This window comes from Macrobrachium nipponense, chromosome 3, assembly GCF_015104395.2.
Source record: "Macrobrachium nipponense isolate FS-2020 chromosome 3, ASM1510439v2, whole genome shotgun sequence".
In the NCBI taxonomy this organism is placed as follows: domain Eukaryota; kingdom Metazoa; phylum Arthropoda; class Malacostraca; order Decapoda; family Palaemonidae; genus Macrobrachium; species Macrobrachium nipponense.
The window spans coordinates 51193069-51206047 of record NC_087202.1 but is presented as its reverse complement, the minus strand read 5'-3'; positions in this window follow the sequence as shown (position 1 = coordinate 51206047).

Below are 12979 nucleotides of genomic sequence, written 5' to 3'. Positions count from 1 at the left end.
GCAATATAAAGTTTAATGAGAAGTTTGTCAGAGACTAACCCATTTACGGACAAGAGATAATTTGTTCAATGAGGGATACCCACTTACTTGACAAAAGGATAGTATATTGTCAATGGTGAATTCACTGATTGACAAAACGTATATCCAGGAAGTTGAGCATTTATTTCGATTCCCGTCTCAACGAGGAGGGTGCAAGAATCCTGTTAAGAGACGGCTTACGACAGTAGACGACGATGTTCATTCGCAGCGTAAGTCCCGACTATGAACTAACCAAATCTAGCATCTGAAAAGCCCTTCAGATGGTCCTAAAAGCTTGCAAAAATTAATCACTGGAAGAGGAAGGAAACTCTCCAACCAGCTTCCTCTCCGTATCAAATTTATTGGCAGTATGGCAAAGGAATCCTGTCTTGCGCTTTCTCCTTTTGATGAGTGCCTTTGCAAGAATCCTACGAACGAGCCGAGAGGTCTGCGATAGATGCAGGACGTCCGGCCTTTTACATAACCCATTGCTGCCTTACCGCAAAGTCTTGACTGCGGTAGAGAAAAGAGATCTTTTCCTGAGCTTTCCATAACTCCATCCAATCCGGCTTGACGAAAATCAATATTACTGACAAAGACCTCTATAATTCCACGAAAACCCCGTGGTCTTGCTGGGGTTTCGGGGGGGGGGGGAAAACAGTTGCCTTTTCACATCTAAGCTTTCCTCGAAGCACTGCTTACTTCCATTCTTCGCAGGCGATGTAGAAGGGATCACCGAAGTAGGTAAAAATCTTTAGGCCCAAATCAGCTTGAAGACTTCAACAGAAACGTTCAGCACAGCGACACACCTGGCGTGCGCGCTCGGCGGTCCCACTGACTAGCAGCGAGCACTGCTCGGCGTCCATTGGCGAGCACGAGACACTCTCGGGCGCTCCCGCTCTGCGTCCACTGGCGAGCAGCGGAGCACTCTCGGCGCGCCGCTCGCGCTCGGTATCCACTGGCCGTGCGCTCCGGAACACTCGCGTCTACTTGGTGCGCAGCGTTCGCGTGCACCCGCGCGCTGCGCCTGGCGTCCATCGAACGTCCCGTCCGAGCCGAGCGTCAAAAAAAAAAAAAAAAAAATATATTGTTATTAATACAATAAAGTTTTTTATGCATACTTAGCCTGGCAGGTTATATATATAGCTGTGTTTCTGAAGTCCGATCAGAATTTAAAAAACTTCCGACAGCACCAGTGGTCCGGCCAGGTGGTTATAACCCATTCCTCCGCTGGGAGGCGGTATAGGAACCGATTCCCAATTTTCTATTCATATTTTTCTTTCCACTGTCACCCTGAGGGGAGGTGGGTGGGTAACTTGAATATATATATGTCTGCCATTAGTTGAACAAACTTTATTGTTATCAATAACAATATCATTTTGCTCAGGACTTACTGTCAGATATATATATAGTTAAATAGTTGAACCCCACCGTTGAAGGTGGGAAGGGCGAGAATAGAAAGGATTTTGGGACACAAATGCATGCAGAGATTTACATCGTGGTTCACCTGTTAGCATAGGGCCGAACTTCGTATTACTGTCACCCAAGTCTGCTTCTGCATTACTAGATTGCCAGCGAGGTAGAGACCTATAAGCTGGTGGGCATCTCCAGATGAGCTGTCAACAGGGGGCGTGACCACAATGTGACTAAGACCATATTGACCATACCATGAGGGCTAAGAAGTAAAATAATATATATAATATAATCATATAATATCACCACCGACCAACCTAGCCAAAGTTAAATCTGTGTTAAACTAAGGCGTCAGAGTTAAGAAGCTCCGTTTGTCAGCGTCACAACTAAATTAAGAAGCTCTTCTAACCTTTGCACTACAGGATAGGATGAGTAGTACTTCTTCCAGCCCAAGATTGTGTCTGCAGACACGTATGACCCTAGCGAGCAGCAGATCTGTCATATGCCTCTTCACATCCGCAGGGAGTGGTGAGTGAATACCCAGAGTTGCTTCGCTAAAATATTGTACTCAGGATGTTTGCTGAGTGCCTGCTCTGTTGAATGCTTCCGAGGCCGCGCCCTCACCTCGTGAGCAATTCAGATAAAACGATTTCAAATCTTTTTTTTTTTTTTTTTTTTTTAAAAAGAAACTCCTTAACCCTAAAAACCAGGGTGTACTTCGATATGGGCAAGTCCTTGGTCTTTTCGGACCTGCAGATTGCTCGACTGACATTCGACTTTCTTGATTTTAAGTAGATAAAGCTTGATAGAACCTGACAGGGCACAGGACTCTCTCTGGCTCCCTCCCCACTAACTTGTGCATCCTTGCTTCCAAGATCCTGCCCAAGACACAAAGGGTTTCATTCTTAGGCCTAACGAAGGCTTAGAGCCCCTCCTGTGTTCTCTAAAGCCAAAACTTGTGACGATGGCTTAAAAATCTCACTAAACCTTCTTTGTCGTATCTAGGGTTTGGTTAGAAGAAGGCCTTCCTGAGTCACGATACAAGAGTTAAAAGGCAGGAATGTCGAATGCTTGAATCAAGAACTTCAGACTACGTCTGTACTAAAGTCAGGTGAAACGACCATTTGAACCATTCAGACGAATCAAGGACAGCAAGCTGTACCCTGAAGACCAAAGGCACGATCTTAGCTGAAGGATGAGTGTCTGGACTGCCTTGGGCGATTCAATCGAGGCAACCTTGGGTGTAATCACGCAACGCCAACGTCGTCCGCAATTCAACTTCGTCCAATAGAACTCAGGGCTACTATATGTCGCCTGATCCCTTCGCACGAGTGTCTGACTCCGAGAAAACAGGCGAGAACAAAAAGTAGAATGGGTGATCTAGAGATCGAGATTTCCACAGACCTCATGATCTGACAGGTCTTTGTTGTTTTGACAGATGCAAATCTGGCAAACAACATTCTCTGTTTGTCTGTTCCACTGGCAGAATTTTCAAAACTGCTCGCAACGCGCTATACCACTGTATTCAGTGTGATCTCCCCACGGTCCCGTGCGTTGGTACTTGGAACTAGTAATTCCCTAGTATTCCCGTTTTTCCTCAGTTTTCTCTGAACCCTGTCTCCTGAGGGAGGATGGGGGAATTTTAATTATATATACCTGCAAGGGTAAGTATGCATAAAACCTTATTGTATCATAACAATATCATTTTGTATGCATGACACTTACCTGGCAGGTATATATAATCTCTGATTGACACATTTGGAGGTGGGTCACAGACAGCAATATCGGCATAATTCCAAAATACTAATTTTTTTAAATTATTTATAGTCCTTTACCTGCTTAAGGTAGCTGAATTCCGTAGGTCCTGCCTCTTAGCCTGCTAACCTTAGTAACTCTCACTAGGAGTGACCTGTTTGTTGAGAAAGCTAACAACAAGGGTCTGACAGGACTGGACTGTGACCAATTTGTTGACAGGAAAAACCCTAGCCTCTCTCTTTACCAAGGGGCATTCATATCTAGATAAGTTAGACACCTGAACCACACACAAGCGAAACGTAACACATTACACTTCACATACTGAAGAGGAAATAACCCTCTCAGACAACCATAAAAGACACCACTTAATTAAAATACTAGCATGTTAGTACTATCGAGACGATTCGTACAGAACTTTTGCAATCCGTAACGGACCTCTAGAATGATCGTTACATTCTACGCCTGTTGTTATAATATGCACTCTTTCCTCGGTAAAACTGCGAGCAGGGACGAGAGAAGATACTTCTGTAAGATCTGAGAGAGCGTGGAATATCAGGTTGATGTGGACCACTGGTTCAAAAACTCCGTTTCGAGGACTGGAGGGACGACCGAATTGCATTTACTTCTTTCAGAATTTAAGATCCATGACATCTGAAACACTATCCAGATGTCAGCACCGTCCTTTCTATCATGACCACTGAAAGATGTCAGAATAGATTCTATATCTTGAATAATATGTTTTTTCTCCCGGTAGTAAAAAAACTGTGGTCTGAATGCAGTCTATTTCGGGGAAACATAACTTCTTCAGGAGAAATGTCCCCAGCAGCTCATCATTCCTCCCCGATATGCTTACTTCCCTATAGGCTGTCGCTTTGCCTAAGCAGAGAGCATATAAAAGTGCATTGTTGTCGGTAGACTCGTATTTTCTATACCGTGCGGTAACGAGCACCGAAAGGATAAGAGATAACTCGTTAACATATAAGGCAAACTAATGCAACGTTTTATTCATTCACAGTAAGAAATCCCCTCAATCTTAGCTAAAAAGTCCGTGATTGTAGACAGAGATACAGTTAGTCATCAATCCCGCAGGAGATACGTAAACCGCCAGCGACGAGATACTGTTATGTCAGTCACCCCGCAGGAGAGAGGACGTAACCTACCGGCGGATTACCCCGCACGATCTGTTACTGGCTCGTTTTGGAAGTTTGGAACTTGGACAGTCAGACACAGCAGCAGCCATCAGCTTACGACGGCGTCTCTTAACTTTATTTCTGGTTGCCAGCTACCTATTCTACGAAGGAAATAGGTCCGTTATGGTTTGAACAAAAGAGACTCTCAAGCTGGTATATTTAAAAGAGCGCAACAGAAACGCTAAATAATATATCGTTTGTGTCGTCAACCTACTACAACGGTAAAAGATAATCGGAAACGTCCTGAAGGCTGCAGGGAGTGACGATTAAATGTCCTTGAAAATAGTAGACATAACCTCTCGTTGCCATCCGAAGAGGTAACTACAGCCAGCGTGTATGACTTGAACCAACCAGTAGTAAAATAACCGCAAGGCCAAAAAATTTATTATATCACAATAAAGTTTGGTTCATACTTCCTGCAGACATATATATAGCTGATTCGGAATAATTAACACCTACATAACATATCCGACGGCAAGTTTCTGAACAAACGTTAGAGAACAAGCAGACAGCTCAAGCTCTTAAGATACGGACAAAGCGTTCTTGACGTAGTTCTAACATCCTATTTCTGTGCGAGTCTGCGAATTGAGGAAGGAGAGCTCTTCCGAACCTTGTCCCCTTATTCTCTTACGCAATATCAAGTTTAATGAGATGTTGGACAAAATGGGAAACTAACCATTAACGGTACAGAAGATATTTTGTCAATGAGGGAGACCCACTTACTTGACAAAACGATAGTATTTGTCATGGGGGAAGCACTGAATTGACAAAAACGTAATCCAGGAGTCGAGCTTTATTTTCGATTCCCTTCTCAACAGGAGGGACAGAAATCCGTTAAGAGACTGGGCTTACGGTAGGTAGAACGGCGTCTGCTCAATCGGCATGGATTCTCGATAGAACTAACAAAATTATTATATCTGAAAAACCTTTCAGTGGTCTAAAAGCTTTAAATTGATTGGCAGTTATGGCAAAGGAAGTCCTGGTCTTGCCCTTTCCCTGATAGCGTCCTTTTTGATGCGTGCCTTTGCAAGATCCTACTGAACGTTGCCGATAATCCTGGACTTTATGAACGTCGAGCCTTTTTACATAACCGTACTGTCTTATCTCAAAGTCTTGACTGGGGTAGAGAAAACGAGATTCTTCCTGAGCTTTCTAACTCCATCCACCTTTGCGAACAGCATATAATATTGACAGAGACCTCTTGAATTCACGAAACCCGAGTCTTGTCTGGTTTCGAATAACGAATTCTGTTCACTTTCTTGAGGCTCAATCTTAAACAAGAGCTTGAAGATTTCAACATAAACATTCTGGTGCGCGCTCGGCGTCACTGGCGAGGACGCTCGCGTCCTGGTGCGCGCATCGCGTCAACTGGCGAGGACGCTCGCGTCCTGGTGCGCGCTCGGCGGCCACTGGCGAGGACGCTCCAAGAAAAAAAAAAAAAAAAAAAAAAAGACCCCAGGAACCCCCCCCCCCCCCCCACAAAAAAAAAAAACAAAAACCACACACAGAAACCAAACAAAACCCCCCAAACACCAACAAAAAAAAACAAAAAAAAAAAAAAAAAAGGGCGTCTTCCACTGGTGATGCGTCCATTCCCGAGCGTCCTGGTTTCAAGCCGTCGTCCAAATAAGCGTGCAGAAAGCGTCACCTTCCTGACAGGCTCAAAAGCAGAGAACTGACTTCTTTTCCTATTCTGTGGAAAAGAAGTACCCGGATCAGCAACTTTCGCCTTCTTATTCTCACCTGTAACACATAAACGAGTTAGAGGGACGTGAAGCGTCCTCTTCTATAAGCTTCTTAGAGGGCGCGAGTCCTTCCGAAGCTCCAACCCTTTTGCGGGGATGACGCCTTCGGAGGACGAGAATCAATCCTTCATGATTCGTGCAATGTGCGCGCAACTGTGGCGTCCCTGTGATTTTCATCAGAAACTGCCGAAGGCACGCCAGATCGTGGGGTTCCGGTAACCCATCCTTCGGCTTTCGACTGCCCTCTCCCTTGGTTCTTGGGAGTTTCAAGACAGAGGTCTTAGACCTAGAGCGTTGATAAGGCCGATCTGAAGCAAACCCTTCCACACACAAGGGGCACTGTTCACTGCACTTAGAGCCACTTCGCTATTGCTCCCTCTAAAGCAAGCACTTTCGATTCTAAGTTACGATCGAAATAGTATAAGAGAAATGGCAATAAACCTCTACAGACACTGTTAGGCCCGAAGGCAACATTACAGGTTAGGCGTACAAACGAAGTATAACTCTTCACAACAATGAAGGAGAGCGATCTACCTCTCCAGAACATAGTCATAACCGTAGGCACTACAGCGTTAGGCAAATAACGTCTACCGGAAGGTTCGCATATCCTACCCTGACTTTCGTATTGATTAATTGCGTACATACTAAACAAACTGTTTCTTACGGATTAGACATTTTACTGATTATTGTCATACATACGAATCATACTTTTTTCCTTACGAATAGCATGTTTACTGATTATTGCGCCAGCCCAAGTGCGGAACTACCGAAGCTTCGGTAGCCACACCCTATCTTTGCGACAACACCCTCTGAAACTACATCACACACTCACATATCTTATGCAAAAATGAATCAAATTCATCAATTTAAGATAGCGTATGCCTACCAAAATCCATTAAATAAATTAAAAAAATTAGGTACTTAGCGCAAATGAGTGTCCAAATCTAATCCGGGGTCCTGAACCCAGGTGTTTTCAGTAACCGGCGACAGAAATTATGAATAGAAAATGGTTAATGGTTTACTGATACCCCCGCCTCCGAGCGGCGGAATGGGTACTAACCCACCTGCCGACCCTGCGTTTCGGAGTTTTTTAAATTCTGTCGGACTTATAAAATACAGCTTTATATATCCTGCCGAGTAGTGTCATGCATAGAAAATGACATTTTTTTATAATATATAAAGGGTTCACTTATACTTACCCGGTGGTTACATATAGCTTTTCGTCTCTGACCGTCACGGCAGAATTTTGAAATTCGGGTAGCGCTAATGGTTTGACAGGGTGATCCCTCACTCCCGCCCTCTACCAGGTACCGGAACCATTTCCAACAATAATAGAAGTTCATGCCTACCTGTCCATATGAGGGGGAGGAGGGCAGGGCTCGTTATGTACCACGCGTGTAAGTATAAGTGAAACTTTATATTCTTATAAAAAATTTGTGGGGGTGGTCATTTCACTTATATAACTTACCCGGTGGTTACATAAGCTGTTGACACATTTATGTGGTGGGAACAATGGCAAGCTAAAATAACAAACTGTTGGAAGTATCCGAAGATATAGGTTCCTTACCGTTTAAAGACCGCTGACTCAGTGGGTTTACTGCCTCTGTAGTCCTGCTGGCCTTTATTGTAACGACAGGATATATGGATCCGTGGCGTCGGACAACAATATAAGTAATTGCCGGTTGAGGACGGTGACGCGTAACGACAAGACTATATGCCCTGCTCAGGGCCGCAGTACAATTCACGCCCAAAATACAATGGAAAAACGAGGGACACCGCAGACCGTTTAAGAATACACCCAAAAGACATTAAAAGACTGAAAGATACTCAAAAAACTCCCTGTATCTTTCAGACAACCTTTAAAATACAAAAAACATAATCAGGATAAAAGATTAGTGCGGATGGGATACATCCTTCTCTCCCTCACCCAATACCGTGTCAGTCACAATGAATGGCCCCAATGTACTGCAATTTTTCATATGTGGTTTGCAAATCTGTCAGATAATGGATCGAAGCGAATTGCTTCTCCAATATGTAATTTAATAATGTCTTTCAAAGACGATTACGTCTAAAGAAGGCCATAAGTCGTAGACACTGCTCTAAGTTCATGAAGCTTTGACCTAAACACTTTGATTCTGAGTCCTGACATTGTCCGTGTGCCTCAGAAATCAAATTCCTTAAAAAGAAGGAGAGCGCATTTTTAGAAAGAGACGAGAAGAGCTTTCCTGAACCACAGGTTATCACTCATTACGCTTCTTTTATAACCTTTGGTCCGTTGCACATAATGTCTAAGTGCTCTCACTGGCCAGAGAAGACCTCAGGCTCGATTAGGCCCACTACTCCCGAATGATTCTTTAATAGAGAAAGAACGAGGCCAAGGACGTGAGGGATTTTTCACAAGTCTAGCCAAAACACCGCATTGATGAGCAAATGGGCAATGCCCTTAGCGAATCCAACTCTCCTTATCAGTAGCATGCAGCGCCTGATTCTTCTAGCTGATGCTAAGCACAAAGAAAAAGGTCTTCCTGGTCAGATCTCTAAAGAACTAAGGAGATCGTTCGATCTATCTGAACATCAGCCATATTTAAGAACTACAGCCGGTTCCAAGCTACTAGTTTCTTGACTCTTTGTCTTGTCGTATCAAGGACGAAATCAGGTCCTGAGAGGTCTGATTTATTAGAAATGTCTAATCCTCGATGTCCTACACAGAATATCAACAATAGCTCTATAACCCCTAATCGTCTGGGGTAGAAAGCTTCTTGCTTCTCACGAAGAAAAGAGGAGTTAGCTAACTGAGCTATAGGGTCTTAGAAGACGAAATTCCTTCTTCTTTGCACAAGGGCCTGGATTGGACCCACTTAGCTTGGTAACACTCGATCAGAGATCTCTTCTGTGTCTAGCAATAGCCCTTGAGGCTCTCTTTTGAAATCCTCTCTTTCTGAGAGATGCTCGACAGTCTGAGTCGAACTAGTCGAAGAGCGGACGTTGTGATGGAACCTCAAAGTGGGGCTGTCTGAGTAGATGCCTTCCTTACGGTAACTCTCTTCGAAAGTCCCGTCAACAAGCATTAGTAGATCCGTAACCATTCCACTGGCCTTCCAAAGGGGGCTTCAGAGTCATCTGACGTTCTGATGACCTCTGAACTTTGCCAGAACTAATCTTACATTTTTGAAAGGCGGAAAGGCATATCAGATCCAGATTTGCCAGTCCCAGAAGCATGGCATCCACTGTAAACGCCCTCTCGTCTGGAACTGGGAAATACGTGGTAGACGAGCTGTTCCTTGTTTGTGGTGGAGTCCACTGAGGACATCCCCAAATCCCCATAGCTCCTTGCATATTTGAGGATGTAACGTCCACTCTGTGGAGAGGAACTTTGTCCTCTCCTGCTGAGAATTCTGCCTTTACATTCTTCGAGCCTTGAATAAATCTTGTGCTCAAGACAACCTTGTTTCTCTTTCGCCAAATGATAGGTCTCTCGCCGCCTTCGCACAGATAGAACGAGTGTGTCCCCGCCTGTTTTTTTATGTAAAAGAGGACGTGGTGTTGTCTGCTTGAACCGCACTACTTTCCCTCTTACCTCTGGTCTTGAAGTGCATTAGAGCCAAATGATCGCCTTCAACTCTTTTAAGATTTTATGTGCCGGCTTCGCTGATAAATCTGTCCCAAAGTCCCGACACTTCCTTTCTCCCCAGAGTAGCTCCCCACCCACTTTGTCCATGGTCTGACAAAACGTAAGGTTGGAGCTCAACTGGCTAGAGACAAGCTTTCCTCTAGCCTTCCTTCTGATTTCCACCAAGTAGGTGCCTGTTTGATTCCTTCCGAGATTGGGACCACGAAGGATCTGGGAACTTCTTCCTTTGCTCACTTCTGCTTCAATAAAATTGAAGTGGTCCTCATGTTGAGCCTGCCCAGACTTAATTGCTCTATTGAAGCCAGGTTCCTAAAATGCTCATCCACTGATTCGCCGAGCAAGTTGTCTGACGAGAATTCCGTCTCTTTTGTTCAGGCAGAGTCGATCCTTTGGCGAGACGGAAAAGCCTGAAAAAACTGATTCAGTCTCACTCCTAATAACTATCTCCCTGAGAAAGGATGGGGAACATGGACTTTTCCTTTTTTACTACAAACCTAGGCTTTCGTCATCCTTAAAGTCTTTGTATGTCCCTCCACACACTTCTGTCTGGACTTAGCCTGATAAGCCAATCGTCTAGATACATGATATTCGATCCCGTCTAGATGAGCCACTTTGCTACTGACTACAGAACTCTGTGCACACTTTGAGCTGTCGCAGGCGAAGCAGAGGGCCCTGACTGATAAATGCGGCCGCTGAAACACAATCTCAGGATCTTTCTCGATTCCGAATGAATCGTATATGAAATAAGCGCCGAAGGTCTATGAAACCATCCATCTCCAGGATGAAGATCTGCTATACCGATTGGGTCGTTTCCATAGAAAACTTCGTCTTCATGCAAGACGTTCAGGGCACGACTCCAAAAACACCCGTTCTCCTAACCCCCCGTGGCCTTCTTACCAGAAAAGGCCGATTGTAAAATCTGGTTTCCTGCGTCGAGTCCCACTAACTCTATGCCCTCTTTGCCAGTAGGCGAGAACTTTCTTGATGGGGGCAGCAAATTTTTCGGAGTTCTCCGAGTAGGCTGACAAATTCACAGGAAATTCCTGTGAGAAGTGGGTTGCTTGATGAACGGAATGTTGTATCCTCCTTCAGGACTGGACCGTCCAAGGATCCGCTCCGAGATGAACCAGGTCTGCCAGAAAAGGTGTGAATCTGGCTCCTACTGTCTGTGTGGGCGGACGACGGCCTACCTTCTTGATGGAAGAGGGAGTGGTTTTAGAAGAGGCTCTACCTCCCCACGAAACTTGGAGGAAGGATCGAACAGGGCTCTCCCTCGAAATGGTTTTTAGGAGCTTCCGTGGAGGAGCACTCCGATAAGCAGAAAAGAACCGAGCTATCTTCCTGGGCTTCTCACTGACCTGTGATAAGAAGATCCTGGGTCCGTATTTTTGTGTTAAAGATTGAGCGATCTCGCTCACAATCTCTTGCGGAAATAGGTGTTTTCATTGTCTGCAAAGGAGAGAAGAGAAAGGCAGCTTCTGGTTCGATGAACCCTTTCGACAAGAAGGAGCACCAAAGCGTCCTCTTCTTTCAACACTCCAGAGAGCGAAAATGGCACGAGCTCCGAAGCTCCATCACAATGCCTTTACGATACCATCCAGTACCGAGCAAATCCTTCAACGCTCCTCCTAAAGTTCCAAATGACTGGACTTTCCTGGGAGGCGAAGCAATTGGCCCAATCCAGGAAGCAACACTCGAAACACTGGAAAACACTCTTGCAAAGATGCTCCATTCCATTTGTTGAAGAATCTTAGCATTAGTAAGGGCTGCTCTGGCGGGAAGAGTCCAACGCGACTAGAAAAAAGTCTCCCTGAGCGGAAGGCAGTCACGACCCAGGAACAACTTCTCCATTGTCATACCAGACCGGCTCCTTGACAAAGTCTCGAAGGGGGAAGACAAAAAACATTTTCGAAGAAACTGATTCCGCCTCTTCTCCAAAGCCAAGCGTTAACTTTCTTTATCGCTTTCTTAGCCGAAATCGATAGGACGAGACGCGTGCAACGGGGACGAGGAGTCAGGCTTAACTGTCCTTTTTCCACTGCGAACTAGGAGAAACTGGAGTTCGAAGGCGCAAAGAATCTCCAAGTTGTTCACCGAAGGATCGTAAAAAGGAGTTTATACCCCGCAAATGCTTTTCTTTTTCTGTAGTCCTTCTCTTTCCTTCCTCCAAATCCCGAAGCTTCCTTCGAAGAACTGCGAACTTCATCGAAGAGGAATCCTGTTTCGGTAGAAGTCCACCCTGACCCGGGAGGGTGTGAGAAAGCAGGAAAGAACTCTGGCTGTACTGAGACGTGTCCGGTGCGGCTGAGCTGGCGGGCTGCGTGGGCTGCTGAGCTGGCGGCACGCGCTGGCGCTGAGGTGGCGGCTGAGGTGGCGGCTGAGGTGGGCGCTCGAGCCGGAGCCTGACGTGCGCCATAGACGAGTCAGGAAAGGAGTCGACCAGGCTGCCTGAGTGGCGTCTGAAGAGCAGTCACATTGAGAGTCTGGAGCCTGAGAGCGACTGCAAAGGAGCCTGCGCAGAGGACTCACAGTAGTTCTGGCGAAGATGTAAGGCGGTCGGAGCGGGCATTCGGGGACGAACGAGACTTGCCAAAAAAGCCTCCAAGATAACTGCCTAACTTGCATTCATCTGTTCAAACACCGAAGGTTGAGGATCCACCGACGTAGAAGGCGCGGGAGGGTTAAAGGATGATCCCAAACAAGTCTGGAGCCGAAGGTTATCGCGTGAGGAAGGCTCTGGACGAAGCTCCGAGGAGTGTGCTGTTCGGCTTCTCCAATTCTATGAGAAGTAAGGGCGATAAATCGAACCGCCGGAGAAAAAAGCTTCAGGCTCCCTTCCCAAAACTACAAAAGGTTTCGGTAAAAAAAAAACAGCCACCGCACATCTTGGAACCGCAGCGATGCGAACATCGCGCGACCTTTTCAGCGGTCTAGAAGTCTTATTACAGCAACGCGCTATAAGAGAAACATCTGCTACTAGAGTCACTTGACGAAAAACCTTCCTCGCAACACCTTTCCAATGGTGAGCGTACAAGCATCCTGGGATACGGCTACAGATTGGCTTGAGGGGGCGGCATTGCCTCGGGGTAGCAGTCCCGCTCGGCCTCCCTTCGGTTTTTCGGCATGCCTCCTCCCAGGATCTGGGGAGTTTTACAGGGCCTAGACCTAGGAGAACGAACGGCCGAACACCCCTCCCTCCACTACACTTGCACTAAGTAATTAGCACA